Source organism: Taudactylus pleione, unplaced genomic scaffold (genome assembly GCF_031769625.1).
Source record: "Taudactylus pleione unplaced genomic scaffold, aTauple2 ptg002219l, whole genome shotgun sequence".
NCBI lineage: Eukaryota > Metazoa > Chordata > Amphibia > Anura > Myobatrachidae > Taudactylus > Taudactylus pleione.
In genome coordinates, this window is record NW_028286612.1 from 1 (window position 1) to 19072 (window position 19072).

General features: G+C 46.5%; 1 long non-coding RNA gene across 2 annotated transcripts in view; it reads left to right on the forward strand.

Moving 5' to 3' along the window:
• The first annotated feature begins 924 nt into the window (after positions 1–924).
• The window catches only part of LOC148431495 (uncharacterized), a 28456-nt gene continuing 10308 nt past the window's right edge, over positions 925–19072 (forward strand). For both annotated transcript variants that reach the window (XR_015877086.1, XR_015877085.1), the window contains exon 1: positions 925–1013. This is a non-coding gene — a long non-coding RNA (uncharacterized LOC148431495). The remainder of the gene's footprint in view (positions 1014–19072) is intronic.

Genomic DNA, 19072 nt, shown 5'->3' on the forward strand with positions numbered 1-19072 from the left:
CATGGGCGGCCGGCGGCCATTTTGTTGTTGTCCGTCCTCCGCTCTCCTTCCCCGGTATTTCCCGGGGCCGGTGATTGGGGGCTGTCACGTCTGGGTCTCTGCTTCCTGTCACACAGGTAATTGTATAATGAGGCCCATGTCAGGTCACAGAGTGTCAGCTCCTGGGGTGAGGCAGTGATGGAGGATGTACAGTGACCCTAGCCCGTCTCTGTATGACGTCAGCCACCAGTCTCTGCGGGGTCGCTGCAATTTAGGGGCTAGCGGGGTGCAGTGCCGACACAGAGCGTAGCCCGTGACCTAGAGACGCAGAGCGCAGCCCGTGGCCTAGAGACGCAGAGCGCAGCCCATTACCTAGAGACGCAGAGCACAGACCGTGGCCTAGAGACGCAGAGCGCAGCCCATTACCTAGAGACGCAGAGCTCAGACCGTGGCCTGGAGACGCAGAGCACAGACCGTGGCCTAGAGACGCAGAGCACAGCCCGTGGCCTGGAGACGCAGAGCACAGCCCGTGGCGCGGAGACGCAGAGCACAGCCCGTGGCCTAGAGACGCAGAGCACAGCCCGTGGCCTAGAGACGCAGAGCACAGCCCGTGGCCTAGAGACGCAGAGCACAGCCCGTGGCCTAGAGACGCAGAGCACAGCCCGTGGCCTAGAGACGCAGAGCACAGCCCGTGGCGCGGAGACGCAGAGCACAGCCCGTGGCCTAGAGACGCAGAGCACAGCCCGTGGCCTAGAGACGCAGAGCACAGCCCGTGGCCTAGAGACGCAGAGCACAGCCCGTGGCCTAGAGACGCAGAGCACAGCCCGTGGCGCGGAGACGCAGAGCACAGCCCGTGGCGCGGAGACGCAAACCTCCCTACCTGGAGTAGATTTCTCTCATCGCTCCAGGCCTCGTCTCTATCCATCAAAGCTCCATGGAGAAGATTCCAGGCTCTCACGTGTCCTCCGTCTGCTGCTTAGGAAACCAGATAATGTATCGGCAGCATAAGGAGGCGCAGTAAGGAGCGTATGGAGGTAATGCTCGTCCAGCGGGAGTCCTTATAATGTAATAATGTGTCATATACATGTGATGAGGAATGAGAACGTATTGGGGATGTCCCAGGAAAGAGTTATGGGGCCTTTCAGGAATCATTCCCAGAACTGGGTTTGGACAAAATAGAGATAAATCCACTGTGAGACCTCAGCAATGCCCCGTTCTGAGTATGTATATCTGCATGTATGTTATTTGTATGTATGTAATACATGGGTCTCTATCACATACACCGAATAGTGTCATTTATATTATATATCAATAAGGGTCTGACATTGTCACTTTCTACAGTAAAATTAAAGAAACAAAATATCCGAAAAACACCCAGAACTGTCTGATGTAACTTATTTCTGGTGGTGCAAAGTGCTGTATTCTCACTGATACACTGAGGATGGACGCGGACGGGAGTCAAAGGACTGAGAGTATCTTACATCTCACACTGGAGATCATCTACCTACTGATTAGGGAGGTGAGGGGATCTGGGAGCGTCACAGTGACATCACTTATATCTATAGTAATAATACAGGGACATGACTGGGGAGGTGAGGGGATCTGGGGGCGTCACAGTGACATCACTTATATCTATAGTAATAATACAGGGACATGACTGGGGAGGTGAGGGGATCTGGGGGTGTCACAGTGACATCACTTATATCTATAGTAATAATACAGGGACATGACTGGGGAGGTGAGGGGATCTGGGAGTGTCACAGTGACATCACTTATATCTATAGTAATAATACAGGGACATGACTGGGGAGGTGAGGGGATCTGGGGGAGTCACAGTGACATCACTTATATCTATAGTAATAATACAGGGACATGACTGGGGAGGTGAGGGGATCTGGGGGAGTCACAGTGACATCACTTATATCTATAGTAATAATACAGGGACATGACTGGGGAGGTGAGAGGATCTGGGAGTGTCACAGTGACATCACTTATATCTATAGTAATAATACAGGGACATGACCGGGGAGGTGAGGGGATCTGGGGGTGTCACAGTGACATCACTTATATCTATAGTAATAATACAGGGACATGACTGGGGGGGTGAGAGGATCTGGGAGTGTCACAGTGACATCACTTATATCTATAGTAATAATACAGGGACATGACTGGGGAGGTGAGGGGATCTGGGGTGTCACAGTGACATCACTTATATCTATAGTAATAATACAGGGACATGACTGGGGAGGTGAGGGGATCTGGGGGTGTCACAGTGACATCACTTATATCTATAGTAATAATACAGGGACATGACTGGGGAGGTGAGGGGATCTGGGAGTGTCACAGTGACATCACTTATATCTATAGTAATAATACAGGGACATGACTGGGGAGGTGAGGGGATCTGGGGGAGTCACAGTGACATCACTTATATCTATAGTAATAATACAGGGACATGACTGGGGAGGTGAGGGGATCTGGGGGAGTCACAGTGACATCACTTATATCTATAGTAATAATACAGGGACATGACTGGGGAGGTGAGGGGATCTGGGGGTGTCACAGTGACATCACTTATATCTATAGTAATAATACAGGGACATGACTGGGAGGTGAGGGGATCTGGGGGTGTCACAGTGACATCACTTATATCTATAGTAATAATACAGGGACATGACTGGGGAGGTGAGGGGATCTGGGAGTGTCACAGTGACATCACTTATATCTATAGTAATAATACAGGGACATGACTGGGGAGGTGAGGGGATCTGGGGGAGTCACAGTGACATCACTTATATCTATAGTAATAATACAGGGACATGACTGGGGAGGTGAGGGGATCTGGGGGAGTCACAGTGACATCACTTATATCTATAGTAATAATACAGGGACATGACTGGGGAGGTGAGGGGATCTGGGGGGTGTCACAGTGACATCACTTATATCTATAGTAATAATACAGGGACATGACCTGGGGAGGTGAGGGGATCTGGGGGTGTCACAGTGACATCACTTATATCTATAGTAATAATACAGGGACATGACTGGGGAGGTGAGGGGATCTGGGAGTGTCACAGTGACATCACTTATATCTATAGTAATAATACAGGGACATGACTGGGGAGGTGAGGGGATCTGGGGGAGTCACAGTGACATCACTTATATCTATAGTAATAATACAGGGACATGACTGGGGAGGTGAGGGGATCTGGGGGAGTCACAGTGACATCACTTATATCTATAGTAATAATACAGGGACATGACTGGGGAGGTGAGGGGATCTGGGGGTGTCACAGTGACATCACTTATATCTATAGTAATAATACAGGGACATGACTGGGGAGGTGAGGGGATCTGGGGGTGTCACAGTGACATCACTTATATCTATAGTAATAATACAGGGACATGACTGGGGAGGTGAGGGGATCTGGGGGTGTCACAGTGACATCACTTATATCTATAGTAATAATACAGGGACATGACTGGGGAGGTGAGGGGATCTGGGAGTGTCACAGTGACATCACTTATATCTATAGTAATAATACAGGGACATGACTGGGGAGGTGAGGGGATCTGGGGAGTCACAGTGACATCACTTATATCTATAGTAATAATACAGGGACATGACTGGGGAGGTGAGGGGATCTGGGGGTGTCACAGTGACATCACTTATATCTATAGTAATAATACAGGGACATGACTGGGGAGGTGAGGGGATCTGGGGGTGTCACAGTGACATCACTTATATCTATAGTAATAATACAGGGACATGACTGGGAAGGTGAGGGGATCTGGGAGTGTCACAGTGACATCACTTATATCTATAGTAATAATACAGGGACATGGCTGGGGAGGTGAGAGGGTCTGGGAGTGTCACAGTGACATCACTTATATCTATAGTAATAATACAGGGACATGACTGGGGAGGTGAGGGGATCTGGGGGTGTCACAGTGACATCACTTATATCTATAGTAATAATACAGGGACATGACTGGGGAGGTGAGGGGATCTGGGGGTGTCACAGTGACATCACTTATATCTATAGTAATAATACAGGGACATGACTGGGGAGGTGAGGGGATCTGGGGGTGTCACAGTGACATCACTTATATCTATAGTAATAATACAGGGACATGACTGGGGAGGTGAGGGGATCTGGGAGTGTCACAGTGACATCACTTATATCTATAGTAATAATACAGGGACATGACTGGGGAGGTGAGGGGATCTGGGGGAGTCACAGTGACATCACTTATATCTATAGTAATAATACAGGGACATGACTGGGGAGGTGAGGGGATCTGGGGGTGTCACAGTGACATCACTTATATCTATAGTAATAATACAGGGACATGACTGGGGAGGTGAGGGGATCTGGGGGTGTCACAGTGACATCACTTATATCTATAGTAATAATACAGGGACATGACTGGGGAGGTGAGGGGATCTGGGGGTGTCACAGTGACATCACTTATATCTATAGTAATAATACAGGGACATGACTGGGGAGGTGAGGGGATCTGGGAGTGTCACAGTGACATCACTTATATCTATAGTAATAATACAGGGACATGACTGGGGAGGTGAGGGGATCTGGGGGAGTCACAGTGACATCACTTATATCTATAGTAATAATACAGGGACATGACTGGGGAGGTGAGGGGATCTGGGGGTGTCACAGTGACATCACTTATATCTATAGTAATAATACAGGGACATGACTGGGGAGGTGAGGGGATCTGGGGGTGTCACAGTGACATCACTTATATCTATAGTAATAATACAGGGACATGACTGGGGAGGTGAGAGGATCTAGGAGTATCACAGTGACATCACTTATATGTATAGTAATAATACAGGGACATGACTGGGGAGGTGAGGGGATCTGGGGGTGTCACAGTGACATCACTTATATCTATAGTAATAATACAGGGACATGACTGGGGAGGTGAGGGGATCTGGGGGTGTCACAGTGACATCACTTATATCTATAGTAATAATACAGGGACATGACTGGGGAGGTGAGGGGATCTGGGGGTGTCACAGTGACATCACTTATATCTATAGTAATAATACAGGGACATGACTGGGGAGGTGAGAGGATCTAGGAGTATCACAGTGACATCACTTATATCTATAGTAATAATACAGGGACATGACTGGGGAGGTGAGGGGATCTGGGAGTGTCACAGTGACATCACTTATACCTATAGTAATAATACAGGGACATGACTGGGGAGGTGAGGGGATCTGGGAATGTCACAGTGACATCACTTATATCTATAGTAATAATACAGGGACATGACTGGGGAGGTGAGAGGATCTGGGGGTGTCACAGTGACATCACTTATATCTATAGTAATAATACAGGGACATGACTGGGGAGGTGAGAGGGTCTGGGAGTGTCACAGTGACATCACTTATATCTATAGTAATAATACAGGGACATGACTGGGAAGGTGAGGGGATCTGGGAGTGTCACAGTGACATCACTTATATCTATAGTAATAATACAGGGACATGACTGGGAAGGTGAGGGGATCTGGGAGTGTCACAGTGACATCACTTATATCTATAGTAATAATACAGGGACATGGCTGGGGAGGTGAGAGGGTCTGGGAGTGTCACAGTGACATCACTTATATCTATAGTAATAATACAGGGACATGACTGGGGAGGTGAGGGGATCTGGGGGTGTCACAGTGACATCACTTATATCTATAGTAATAATACAGGGACATGACTGGGGAGGTGAGGGGATCTGGGGGTGTCACAGTGACATCACTTATATCTATAGTAATAATACAGGGACATGACTGGGGAGGTGAGGGGATCTGGGAGTGTCACAGTGACATCACTTATATCTGTAGGAATAATACAGGGACATGACTGGGGAGGTGAGGGGATCTGGGGGAGTCACAGTGACATCACTTATATCTATAGTAATAATACAGGGACATGACTGGGGAGGTGAGGGGATCTGGGGGTGTCACAGTGACATCACTTATATCTATAGTAATAATACAGGGACATGACTGGGGAGGTGAGGGGATCTGGGGGTGTCACAGTGACATCACTTATATCTATAGTAATAATACAGGGACATGACTGGGGAGGTGAGGGGATCTGGGGGTGTCACAGTGACATCACTTATATCTATAGTAATAATACAGGGACATGACTGGGGAGGTGAGGGGATCTGGGAGTGTCACAGTGACATCACTTATATCTATAGTAATAATACAGGGACATGACTGGGGAGGTGAGGGGATCTGGGGGAGTCACAGTGACATCACTTATATCTATAGTAATAATACAGGGACATGACTGGGGAGGTGAGGGGATCTGGGGGTGTCACAGTGACATCACTTATATCTATAGTAATAATACAGGGACATGACTGGGGAGGTGAGGGGATCTGGGGGTGTCACAGTGACATCACTTATATCTATAGTAATAATACAGGGACATGACTGGGAAGGTGAGGGGATCTGGGAGTGTCACAGTGACATCACTTATATCTATAGTAATAATACAGGGACATGGCTGGGGAGGTGAGAGGGTCTGGGAGTGTCACAGTGACATCACTTATATCTATAGTAATAATACAGGGACATGACTGGGGAGGTGAGGGGATCTGGGGGTGTCACAGTGACATCACTTATATCTATAGTAATAATACAGGGACATGACTGGGGAGGTGAGGGGATCTGGGGGTGTCACAGTGACATCACTTATATCTATAGTAATAATACAGGGACATGACTGGGGAGGTGAGGGGATCTGGGGGTGTCACAGTGACATCACTTATATCTATAGTAATAATACAGGGACATGACTGGGGAGGTGAGGGGATCTGGGAGTGTCACAGTGACATCACTTATATCTATAGTAATAATACAGGGACATGACTGGGGAGGTGAGGGGATCTGGGGGAGTCACAGTGACATCACTTATATCTATAGTAATAATACAGGGACATGACTGGGGAGGTGAGGGGATCTGGGGGAGTCACAGTGACATCACTTATATCTATAGTAATAATACAGGGACATGACTGGGGAGGTGAGGGGATCTGGGGGTGTCACAGTGACATCACTTATATCTATAGTAATAATACAGGGACATGACTGGGGAGGTGAGGGGATCTGGGGGTGTCACAGTGACATCACTTATATCTATAGTAATAATACAGGGACATGACTGGGGAGGTGAGGGGATCTGGGGGTGTCACAGTGACATCACTTATATCTATAGTAATAATACAGGGACATGACTGGGGAGGTGAGGGGATCTGGGAGTGTCACAGTGACATCACTTATATCTATAGTAATAATACAGGGACATGACTGGGGAGGTGAGGGGATCTGGGGGAGTCACAGTGACATCACTTATATCTATAGTAATAATACAGGGACATGACTGGGGAGGTGAGGGGATCTGGGGGTGTCACAGTGACATCACTTATATCTATAGTAATAATACAGGGACATGACTGGGGAGGTGAGGGGATCTGGGGGTGTCACAGTGACATCACTTATATCTATAGTAATAATACAGGGACATGACTGGGGAGGTGAGAGGATCTAGGAGTATCACAGTGACATCACTTATATGTATAGTAATAATACAGGGACATGACTGGGGAGGTGAGGGGATCTGGGGGTGTCACAGTGACATCACTTATATCTATAGTAATAATACAGGGACATGACTGGGGAGGTGAGGGGATCTGGGGGTGTCACAGTGACATCACTTATATCTATAGTAATAATACAGGGACATGACTGGGGAGGTGAGGGGATCTGGGGGTGTCACAGTGACATCACTTATATCTATAGTAATAATACAGGGACATGACTGGGGAGGTGAGAGGATCTAGGAGTATCACAGTGACATCACTTATATGTATAGTAATAATACAGGGACATGACTGGGGAGGTGAGGGGATCTGGGAGTCACAGTGACATCACTTATATCTATAGTAATAATACAGGGACATGACTGGGGAGGTGAGGGGATCTGGGAGTGTCACAGTGACGTCACTTATATCTATAGTAATAATACAGGGACATGACTGGGGAGGTGAGAGGATCTGGGAGTGTCACAGTGACATCGCTTATATCTATAGTAATAATACAGGGACATGACTGGGGAGGTGAGAGGATCTGGGAGTGTCACAGTGACATCGCTTATATCTATAGTAATAATACAGGGACATGACTGGGGAGGTGAGAGGGTCTGGGAGTGTCACAGTGACATCACTTATATCTATAGTAATAATACAGGGACATGACTGGGGAGGTGAGGGGATCTGGGAGTGTCACAGTGACATCACTTATACCTATAGTAATAATACAGGGACATGACTGGGGAGGTGAGGGGATCTGGGAATGTCACAGTGACATCACTTATATCTATAGTAATAATACAGGGACATGACTGGGGAGGTGAGAGGATCTGGGGGTGTCACAGTGACATCACTTATATCTATAGTAATAATACAGGGACATGACTGGGGAGGTGAGAGGGTCTGGGAGTGTCACAGTGACATCACTTATATCTATAGTAATAATACAGGGACATGACTGGGAAGGTGAGGGGATCTGGGAGTGTCACAGTGACATCACTTATATCTATAGTAATAATACAGGGACATGACTGGGAAGGTGAGGGGATCTGGGAGTGTCACAGTGACATCACTTATATCTATAGTAATAATACAGGGACATGGCTGGGGAGGTGAGAGGGTCTGGGAGTGTCACAGTGACATCACTTATATCTATAGTAATAATACAGGGACATGACTGGGGAGGTGAGGGGATCTGGGGGTGTCACAGTGACATCACTTATATCTATAGTAATAATACAGGGACATGACTGGGGAGGTGAGGGGATCTGGGGGTGTCACAGTGACATCACTTATATCTGTAGTAATAATACAGGGACATGACTGGGGAGGTGAGGGGATCTGGGAGTGTCACAGTGACATCACTTATATCTGTAGGAATAATACAGGGACATGACTGGGGAGGTGAGGGGATCTGGGAATGTCACAGTGACATCACTTATATCTATAGTAATAATACAGGGACATGGCTGGGGAGGTGAGAGGGTCTGGGAGTGTCACAGTGACATCACTTATATCTATAGTAATAATACAGGGACATGACTGGGAAGGTGAGGGGATCTGGGAGTGTCACAGTGACATCACTTATATCTGTAGGAATAATACAGGGACATGGCTGGGGAGGTGAGAGGGTCTGGGAGTGTCACAGTGACATCACTTATATCTATAGTAATAATACAGGGACATGACTGGGGAGGTGACGGGATCTGGGAGTGTCACAGTGACATCACTTATATCTATAGTAATAATACAGGGACATGACTGGGGAGGTGAGGGGATCTGGGAGTGTCACAGTGACATCACTTATATCTATAGTAATAATACAGGGACATGACTGGGGAGGTGAGGGGATCTGGGGGTGTCACAGTGACATCACTTATATCTATAGTAATAATACAGGGACATGACTGGGAAGGTGAGGGGATCTGGGAGTGTCACAGTGACATCACTTATATCTATAGTAATAATACAGGGACATGGCTGGGGAGGTGAGAGGGTCTGGGAGTGTCACAGTGACATCACTTATATCTATAGTAATAATACAGGGACATGACTGGGGAGGTGAGGGGATCTGGGAGTGTCACAGTGACATCACTTATATCTATAGTAATAATACAGGGACATGACTGGGGAGGTGAGGGGATCTGGGGGTGTCACAATGACATCACTTATATCTATAGTAATAATACAGGGACATGACTGGGGAGGAGAGGGGATCTGGGAGTGTCACAGTGACATCACTTATATCTATAGTAATAATACAGGGACATGACTGGGGAGGTGAGGGGATCTGGGAGTGTCACAGTGACATCACTTATATCTATAGTAATAATACAGGGACATGACTGGGGAGGTGAGGGGATCTGGGGGTGTCACAGTGACATCACTTATATGTATAGTAATAATACAGGGACATGACTGGGGAGGTGAGGGGATCTGGGGGTGTCACAGTGACATCACTTATATCTATAGTAATAATACAGGGACATGACTGGGGAGGTGAGGGGATCTGGGGGTGTCACAGTGACATCACTTATATCTATAGTAATAATACAGAGACATGACTGGGGAGGTGAGGGGATCTGGGGGTGTCACAGTGACATCACTTATATCTATAGTAATAATACAGAGACATGACTGGGGAGGTGAGGGGATCTGGGGGTGTCACAGTGACATCACTTATATCTATAGTAATAATACAGGGACATGACTGGGGAGGTGAGGGGATCTGGGGGTGTCACAGTGACATCACTTATATCTATAGTAATAATACAGGGACATGACTGGGGAGGTGAGGGGATCTGGGGGTGTCACAGTGACATCACTTATATCTATAGTAATAATACAGGGACATGACTGGGGAGGTGAGGGGATCTGGGGGTGTCACAGTGACATCACTTATATCTATAGTAATAATACAGGGACATGACTGGGGAGGTGAGGGGATCTGGGGGTGTCACAGTGACATCACTTATATCTATAGTAATAATACAGGGACATGACTGGGGAGATGAGGGGACCTGGGGGTGTCACAGTGACATCTCTTATATCTATAGTAATAATACAAGGACATGACCGGGGAGGTGAGGGGATCTGGGGGTGTCACAGTGACATCTCTTATATCTATAGTAATAATACAGGGACATGGCCGGGGAGGTGAGAGGGTCTGGGAGTGTCACAGTGACATCACTTATATCTATAGTAATAATACAGGGACATGACTGGGGAGGTGAGGGGATCTGGGGGTGTCACAGTGACATCACTTATATCTATAGTAATAATACAGGGACATGACTGGGGAGGTGAGGGGATCTGGGGGTGTCACAGTGACATCACTTATATCTATAGTAATAATACAGGGACATGACTGGGGAGGTGAGGGGATCTGGGGGTGTCACAGTGACATCACTTATATCTATAGTAATAATACAGGGACATGACTGGGGAGGTGAGAGGATCTAGGAGTATCACAGTGACATCACTTATATGTATAGTAATAAAACAGGGACATGACTGGGGAGATGAGGGGACCTGGGGGTGTCACAGTGACATCTCTTATATCTATAGTAATAATACAGGGACATGACTGGGGAGGTGAGGGGCTCTGGGGGTGTCACAGTGACATCACTTATATCTATAGTAATAATACAGGGACATGACTGGGGAGGTGAGGGGATCTGGGAGTCACAGTGACATCACTTATATCTATAGTAATAAGACAGGGACATGACTGGGGAGGTGAGGGGATCTGGGAGTGTCACAGTGACGTCACTTATATCTATAGTAATAATACAGGGACATGACTGGGGAGGTGAGAGGATCTGGGAGTGTCACAGTGACATCGCTTATATCTATAGTAATAATACAGGGACATGACTGGGGAGGTGAGAGGATCTGGGAGTGTCACAGTGACATCGCTTATATCTATAGTAATAATACAGGGACATGACTGGGGAGGTGAGGGGATCTGGGGGTGTCACAGTGACATCACTTATATCTATAGTAATAATACAGGGACATGACTGGGGAGGTGAGGGGATCTGGGAGTGTCACAGTGACATCACTTATATCTATAGTAATAATACAGGGACATGACTGGGGAGGTGAGAGGATCTGGGAGGGTCACAGTGACATCGCTTATATCTATAGTAATAATACAGGGACATGACTGGGGAGGTGAGGGGATCTGGGAGTGTCACAGTGACATCGCTTATATCTATAGTAATAATACAGGGACATGACTGGGGAGGTGAGGGGATCTGGGGGTGTCACAGTGATATCACTTATATCTATAGTAATAATACAGGGACATGACTGGGGAGGTGAGGGGATCTGGGGGTGTCACAGTGACATCACTTATATCTATAGTAATAATACAGGGACATGACTGGGGAGGTGAGGGGATCTGGGAGTGTCACAGTGACATCACTTATATCTATAGTAATAATACAGGGACATGACTGGGGAGGTGAGGGGATCTGGGAGTGTCACAGTGACATCACTTATATCTATAGTAATAATACAGGGACATGACTGGGGAGGTGAGGGGATCTGGGAGTGTCACAGTGACATCACTTATATCTATAGTAATAATACAGGGACATGATTGGGGAGATGAGGGGATCTGGGAGTGTCACAGTGACATCACTTATATCTATAGTAATAATACAGGGACATGACTGGGGAGGTGAGGGGATCTGGGAGTGTCACAGTGACATCACTTATATCTATAGTAATATTACAGGGACATGACTGGGGAGGTGAGGGGATCTGGGGGAGTCACAGTGACATCACTTATATCTATAGTAATAATACAGGGACATGACTGGGGAGGTGAGGGGATCTGGGAGTGTCACAGTGACATCACTTATATCTATAGTAATAATACAGGGACATGACTGGGGAGGTGAGGGGATCTGGGAGTGTCACAGTGACATCACTTATATCTATAGTAATAATACAGGGACATGACTGGGGAGGTGAGGGGATCTGGGGGTTTCACAGTGACATCACTTATATCTATAGTAATAATACAGGGACATGACTGGAGAGGTGAGGGGATCTGGGAGTGTCACAGTGACATCACTTATATCTATAGTAATAATACAGGGACATGACTGGGGAGGTGAGAGGATCTGGGAGTGTCACAGTGACATCACTTATATCTATAATAATACAGGGACATGACTGGGGAGGTGAGGGGATCTGGGAGTGTCACAGTGACATCACTTATATCTATAGTAATAATACAGGGACATGACTGGAGAGGTGAGGGGATCTGGGAGTGTCACAGTGATATCACTTATATCTATAGTAATAATACAAGGACATGACTGGGGAGGTGAGAGGATCTGGGAGTGTCACAGTGACATCACTTATATCTATAGTAATAATACAGGGACATGACTGGGGAGGTGAGGGGATCTGGGAGTGTCACAGTGACATCACTTATATCTATAGTAATAATACAGGGACATGACTGGGGAGGTGAGGGGATCTGGGGGTGTCACAGTGACATCACTTATATCTATAGTAATAATACAGGGACATGACTGGGGAGGTGAGGGGATCTGGGAGTGTCACAGTGACATCACTTATATCTATAGTAATAATACAGGGACATGACTGGGGAGGTGAGGGGATCTGGGGGTGTCACAGTGACATCACTTATATCTATAGTAATAATACAGGGACATGACTGGGGAGGTGAGGGGATCTGGGAGTGTCACAGTGACATCACTTATATCTATAGTAATAATACAGGGACATGACTGGGAAGGTGAGGGGATCTGGGGGTGTCGCAGTGACATCACTTATATCTATAGTAATAATACAGGGACATGACTGGGGAGGTGAGGGGATCTGGGAGTGTCGCAGTGACATCACTTATATCTATAGTAATAATACAGGGACATGACTGGGGAGGTGAGGGGATCTGGGGGTGTCACAGTGACATCACTTATATCTATAGTAATAATACAGGGACATGACTGGGGAGGTGAGGGGATCTGGGGGTGTCACAGTGACATCACTTATATCTATAGTAATAATACAGGGACATGACTGGTTAGGTGAGAGGATCTGGGAGTGTCACAGTGACATCACTTATATCTATAGTAATAATACAGGGACATGACTGGGGAGGTGAGGGGATCTGGGGGTGTCACAGTGACATCACTTATATCTATAGTAATAATACAGGGACATGACTGGGAAGGTGAGGGGATCTGGGGGTGTCACAGTGACATCACTTATATCTATAGTAATACTACAGGGACATGACTGGGAAGGTGAGGGGATCTGGGGGTGTCACAGTGACATCACTTATACCTATAGTAATACTACAGGGACATGACTGGGGAGGTGAGGGGATCTGGGGGTGTCACAGTGACATCACTTATACCTATAGTAATACTACAGGGACATGACTGGGGAGGTGAGGGGATCTGGGGGTGTCACAGTGACATCACTTATACCTATAGTAATACTACAGGGACATGACTGGGGAGGTGAGGGGATCTGGGGGTGTCACAGTGACATCACTTATACCTATAGTAATAATACAGGGACATGACTGGGGAGGTGAGGGGATCTGGGGGTATCACAGTGACATCACTTATACCTATAGTAATAATACAGGGACATGACTGGGGAGGTGAGGGACTTATATCTATAGTAATAATACAGGGACATGACTGGGGAGGTGAGGGGATCTGGGGGTGTCACAGTGACATCGCTTATATCTATAGTAATAATACCGGGACATGACTGGGGAGGTGAGGGGATCTGGGAGTGTCACAGTGACATCACTTATATCTATAGTAATAATACAGGGACATGACTGGGGAGGGGAGGGGATCTGGGGGTGTCACAGTGACATCACTTATATCTATAGTAATAATACAGGGACATGACTGGGGAGATGAGGGGATCTGGGGGTGTCACAGTGACATCACTTATATCTATAGTAATAATACAGGGACATGACTGGGGAGGTGAGGGGATCTGGGAGTGTCACAGTGACATCACTTATATCTATAGTAATAATATAGGGACATGACTGGGGAGGTGAGGGGATCTGGGAGTGTCACAGTGACATCACTTATATCTATAGTAATAATACAGGGACATGACTGGGGAGGTGAGGGGATCTGGGAGTGTCACAGTGACATCACTTATATCTATAGTAATAATACAGGGACATGACTGGGGAGGTGAGGGGATCTGGGAGTGTCACTGTGACATCACTTATACCTATAGTAATAATACAGGGACATGACTGGGGAGGTGAGGGGATCTGGGAGTCACAGTGACATCACTTATATCTATAGTAATAATACAGGGACATGACTGGGGAGGTGAGGGGATCTGGGAGTGTCACTGTGACATCACTTATACCTATAGTAATAATACAGGGACATGACTGGGGAGGTGAGGGGATCTGGGAGTGTCACAGTGACATCACTTATACGTATAGTAATAATACAGGGACATGACTGGGGAGGTGAGGGGATCTGGGAGTGTCACAGTGACATCACTTATATCTATAGTAATAATACAGGGACATGACTGGGGAGGAGAGGGGATCTGGGAGTGTCACAGTGACATCACTTATATCTATAGTAATAATACAGGGACATGACTGGGGAGGTGAGGGGATCTGGGAGTGTCACAGTGACATCACTTATATCTATAGTAATAATACAGGGACATGACTGGGAGGTGAGAGGATCTGGGAGTGTCACAGTGACATCACATATCCATAGTAATAATACAGGGACATGACTGGGGAGGTGAGGGGATCTGGGAGTGTCACAGTGACATCACTTATATCTATAGTAATAATACAGGGACATGACTGGGGAGGAGAGGGGATCTGGGAGTGTCACAGTGACATCACTTATATCTATAGTAATAATACAGGGACATGACTGGGGAGGTGAGGGGATCTGGGAGTGTCACAGTGACATCACTTATATCTATAGTAATAATACAGGGACATGACTGGGGAGGTGAGGGGATCTGGGAGTGTCACAGTGACATCACTTATATCTATAGTAATAATACAGGGACATGACTGGGGAGATGAGGGGATCTGGGGGTGTCACAGTGACATCACTTATACCTATAGTAATAATACAGGGACATGACTGGGGATGTGAGGGGAATCTGGGAGTGTCACAGTGACATCACTTATATCTATAGTAATAATACACGGACATGACTGGGGAGGTGAGGGGATCTGGGGGAGTCACAGTGACATCACTTATATCTATAGTAATAATACAGGGACATGACTGGGGAGGTGAGGGGATCTGGGAGTGTCACAGTGACATCACTTATATCTATAGTAATAATACACGGACATGACTGGGGAGGTGAGGGGATCTGGGGAGTCACAGTGACATCACTTATATCTATAGTAATAATACAGGGACATGACTGGGGAGGTGAGGGGATCTGGGAGTGTCACAGTGACATCACTTATATCTATAGTAATAATAAAGGGACATGACTGGGGAGGTGAGGGGATCTGGGAGTGTCACAGTGACATCACTTATATCTATAGTAATACAGGGACATGACTGGGGAGGTGAGGGGATCTGGGAGTGTCACAGTGACATCACTTATATCTATAGTAATAATAAAGGGACATGACTGGGGAGGTGAGGGGATCTGGGAGTGTCACAGTGACATCACTTATATCTATAGTAATACAGGGACATGACTGGGGAGGTGAGGGGATCTGGGAGTGTCACAGTGACATCACTTATATCTATAGTAATAATACAGGGACATGACTGGGGAGGTGAGGGGATCTGGGAGTGTCACAGTGACATCACTTATATCTATAGTAATAATACAGGGACATGACTGGGGAGGTGAGGGGATCTGGGAGTGTCACAGTGACATCACTTATATCTATAGTAATATTACAGGGACATGACTGGGGAGGTGAGGGGATCTGGGAGTGTCACAGTGACATCACTTATATCTATAGTAATAATACAGGGACATGACTGGAGAGGTGAGGGGATCTGGGAGTGTCACAGTGACATCACTTATATCTATAGTAATAATACAGGGACATGACTGGGGAGGTAGGAGGATCTGGGGGTGTCACAGTGACATCACTTATATCTATAGTAATAATACAGGGACATGACTGGGGAGGTGATCTGGGAGTGTCACAGTGACATCACTTATATCTATAGTAATAATACAGGGACATGACTGGGGAGGTGAGGGGATCTGGGAGTGTCACAGTGACATCTCTTATATCTATAGTAATAATACAGGGACATGACTGGGGAGGTGAGAGGATCTGGGAGTGTCACAGTGACATCACTTATATCTATAGTAATAATACAGGGACATGACTGGGGAGGTGAGGGGATCTGGGAGTGTCACAGTGACATCACTTATATCTATAGTAATAATACAGGGACATGACTGGGGAGGTGAGGGGATCTGGGAGTGTCACAGTGACATCACTTATATCTATAGTAATAATACAGGGACATGACTGGGGAGGTGAGGGGATCTGGGGGTGTCACAGTGACATCACTTATATCTATAGTAATAATACAGGGACATGACTGGGGAGGTGAGGGGATCTGGGAGTGTCACAGTGACATCACTTATCTCTATAGTAATAATACAGGGACATGACTGGGGAGGTGAGGGGATCTGGGAGTGTCACAGTGACATCATTTATCTCTATAGTAATAATACAGGGAGATGACTGGGGAGGTGAGGGGATCTGGGGGTGTCACAGTGACATCACTTATATCTATAGTAATAATACAGGGACATGACTGGGGAGGTGAGGGGATCTGGGAGTGTCACAGTGACATCACTTATATCTATAGTAATAATATAGGGACATGACTGGGGAGGTGAGGGGATCTGGGAGTGTAGCAGTGACATCACTTATATCTATAGTAATAATACAGGGACATGACTGGGGAGGTGAGGGGATCTGGGGGTGTCACAGTGACATCACTTATATCTATAGTAATAATACAGGGACATGACTGGGGAGGTGAGGGGATCTGGGGGTGTCACAGTGACATCACTTATATCTATAGTAATAATACAGGGACATGACTGGGAAGGTGAGGGGATCTGGGGGTGTCACAGTGACATCACTTATATCTATAGTAATACTACAGGGACATGACTGGGAAGGTGAGGGGATCTGGGGGTGTCACAGTGACATCACTTATATCTATAGTAATACTACAGGGACATGACTGGGAAGGTGAGGGGATCTGGGGGTGTCACAGTGACATCACTTATACCTATAGTAATACTACAGGGACATGACTGGGGAGGTGAGGGGATCTGGGGGTGTCACAGTGACATCACTTATACCTATAGTAATACTACAGGGACATGACTGGGGAGGTGAGGGGATCTGGGGGTGTCACAGTGACATCACTTATACCTATAGTAATAATACAGGGACATGACTGGGGAGGTGAGGGACTTATATCTATAGTAATAATACAGGGACATGACTGGGGAGGTGAGGGGATCTGGGAGTGTCACAGTGACATCACTTATATCTATAGTAATAATACAGGGACATGACTGGGGAGGTGAGGGGATCTGGGGGTGTCACAGTGACATCACTTATATCTATAGTAATAATACAGGGACATGACTGGGGAGGTGAGAGGATCTGGGAGTGTCACAGTGACATCACTTATATCTATAGTAATAATACAGGGACATGACTGGGGAGGTGAGGGGATCTGGGGGTGTCACAGTGACATCACTTATATCTATAGTAATAATACAGGGACATGACTGGGGAGGTGAGGGGATCTGGGGGTGTCACAGTGACATCACTTATATCTATAGTAATAATACAGGGACATGACTGGGGAGGTGAGGGGATCTGGGGGTGTCACAGTGACATCACTTATATCTATAGTAATAATACAGGGACATGACTGGGGAGGTGAGGGGCTCTGGGAGTGTCACAGTGACATCGCTTATATCTATAGTAATAATACAGGGACATAACTGGGGAGGTGAGGGGATCTGGGGGTGTCACAGTGACATCACTTATATCTATAGTAATAATACAGGGACATGACTGGGGAGGTGAGAGGATCTGGGAGTGTCACAGTGACATCACTTATATCTATAGTAATAATACAGGGACATGACTGGGGAGGTGAGGGGATCTGGGGGTGTCACAGTGACATCACTTATATCTATAGTAATAATACAGGGACATGACTGGGGAGGTGAGGGGATCTGGGAGTGTCACAGTGACATCACTTATATCTATAGTAATAATACAGGGACATGACTGGGGAGGTGAGGGGATCTGGGAGTGTCACAGTGACATCACTTATATCTATAGTAATAATACAGGGACATGACTGGGGAGGTGAGAGGATCTGGGAGTGTCACAGTGACATCACTTATATCTATAGTAATAATAC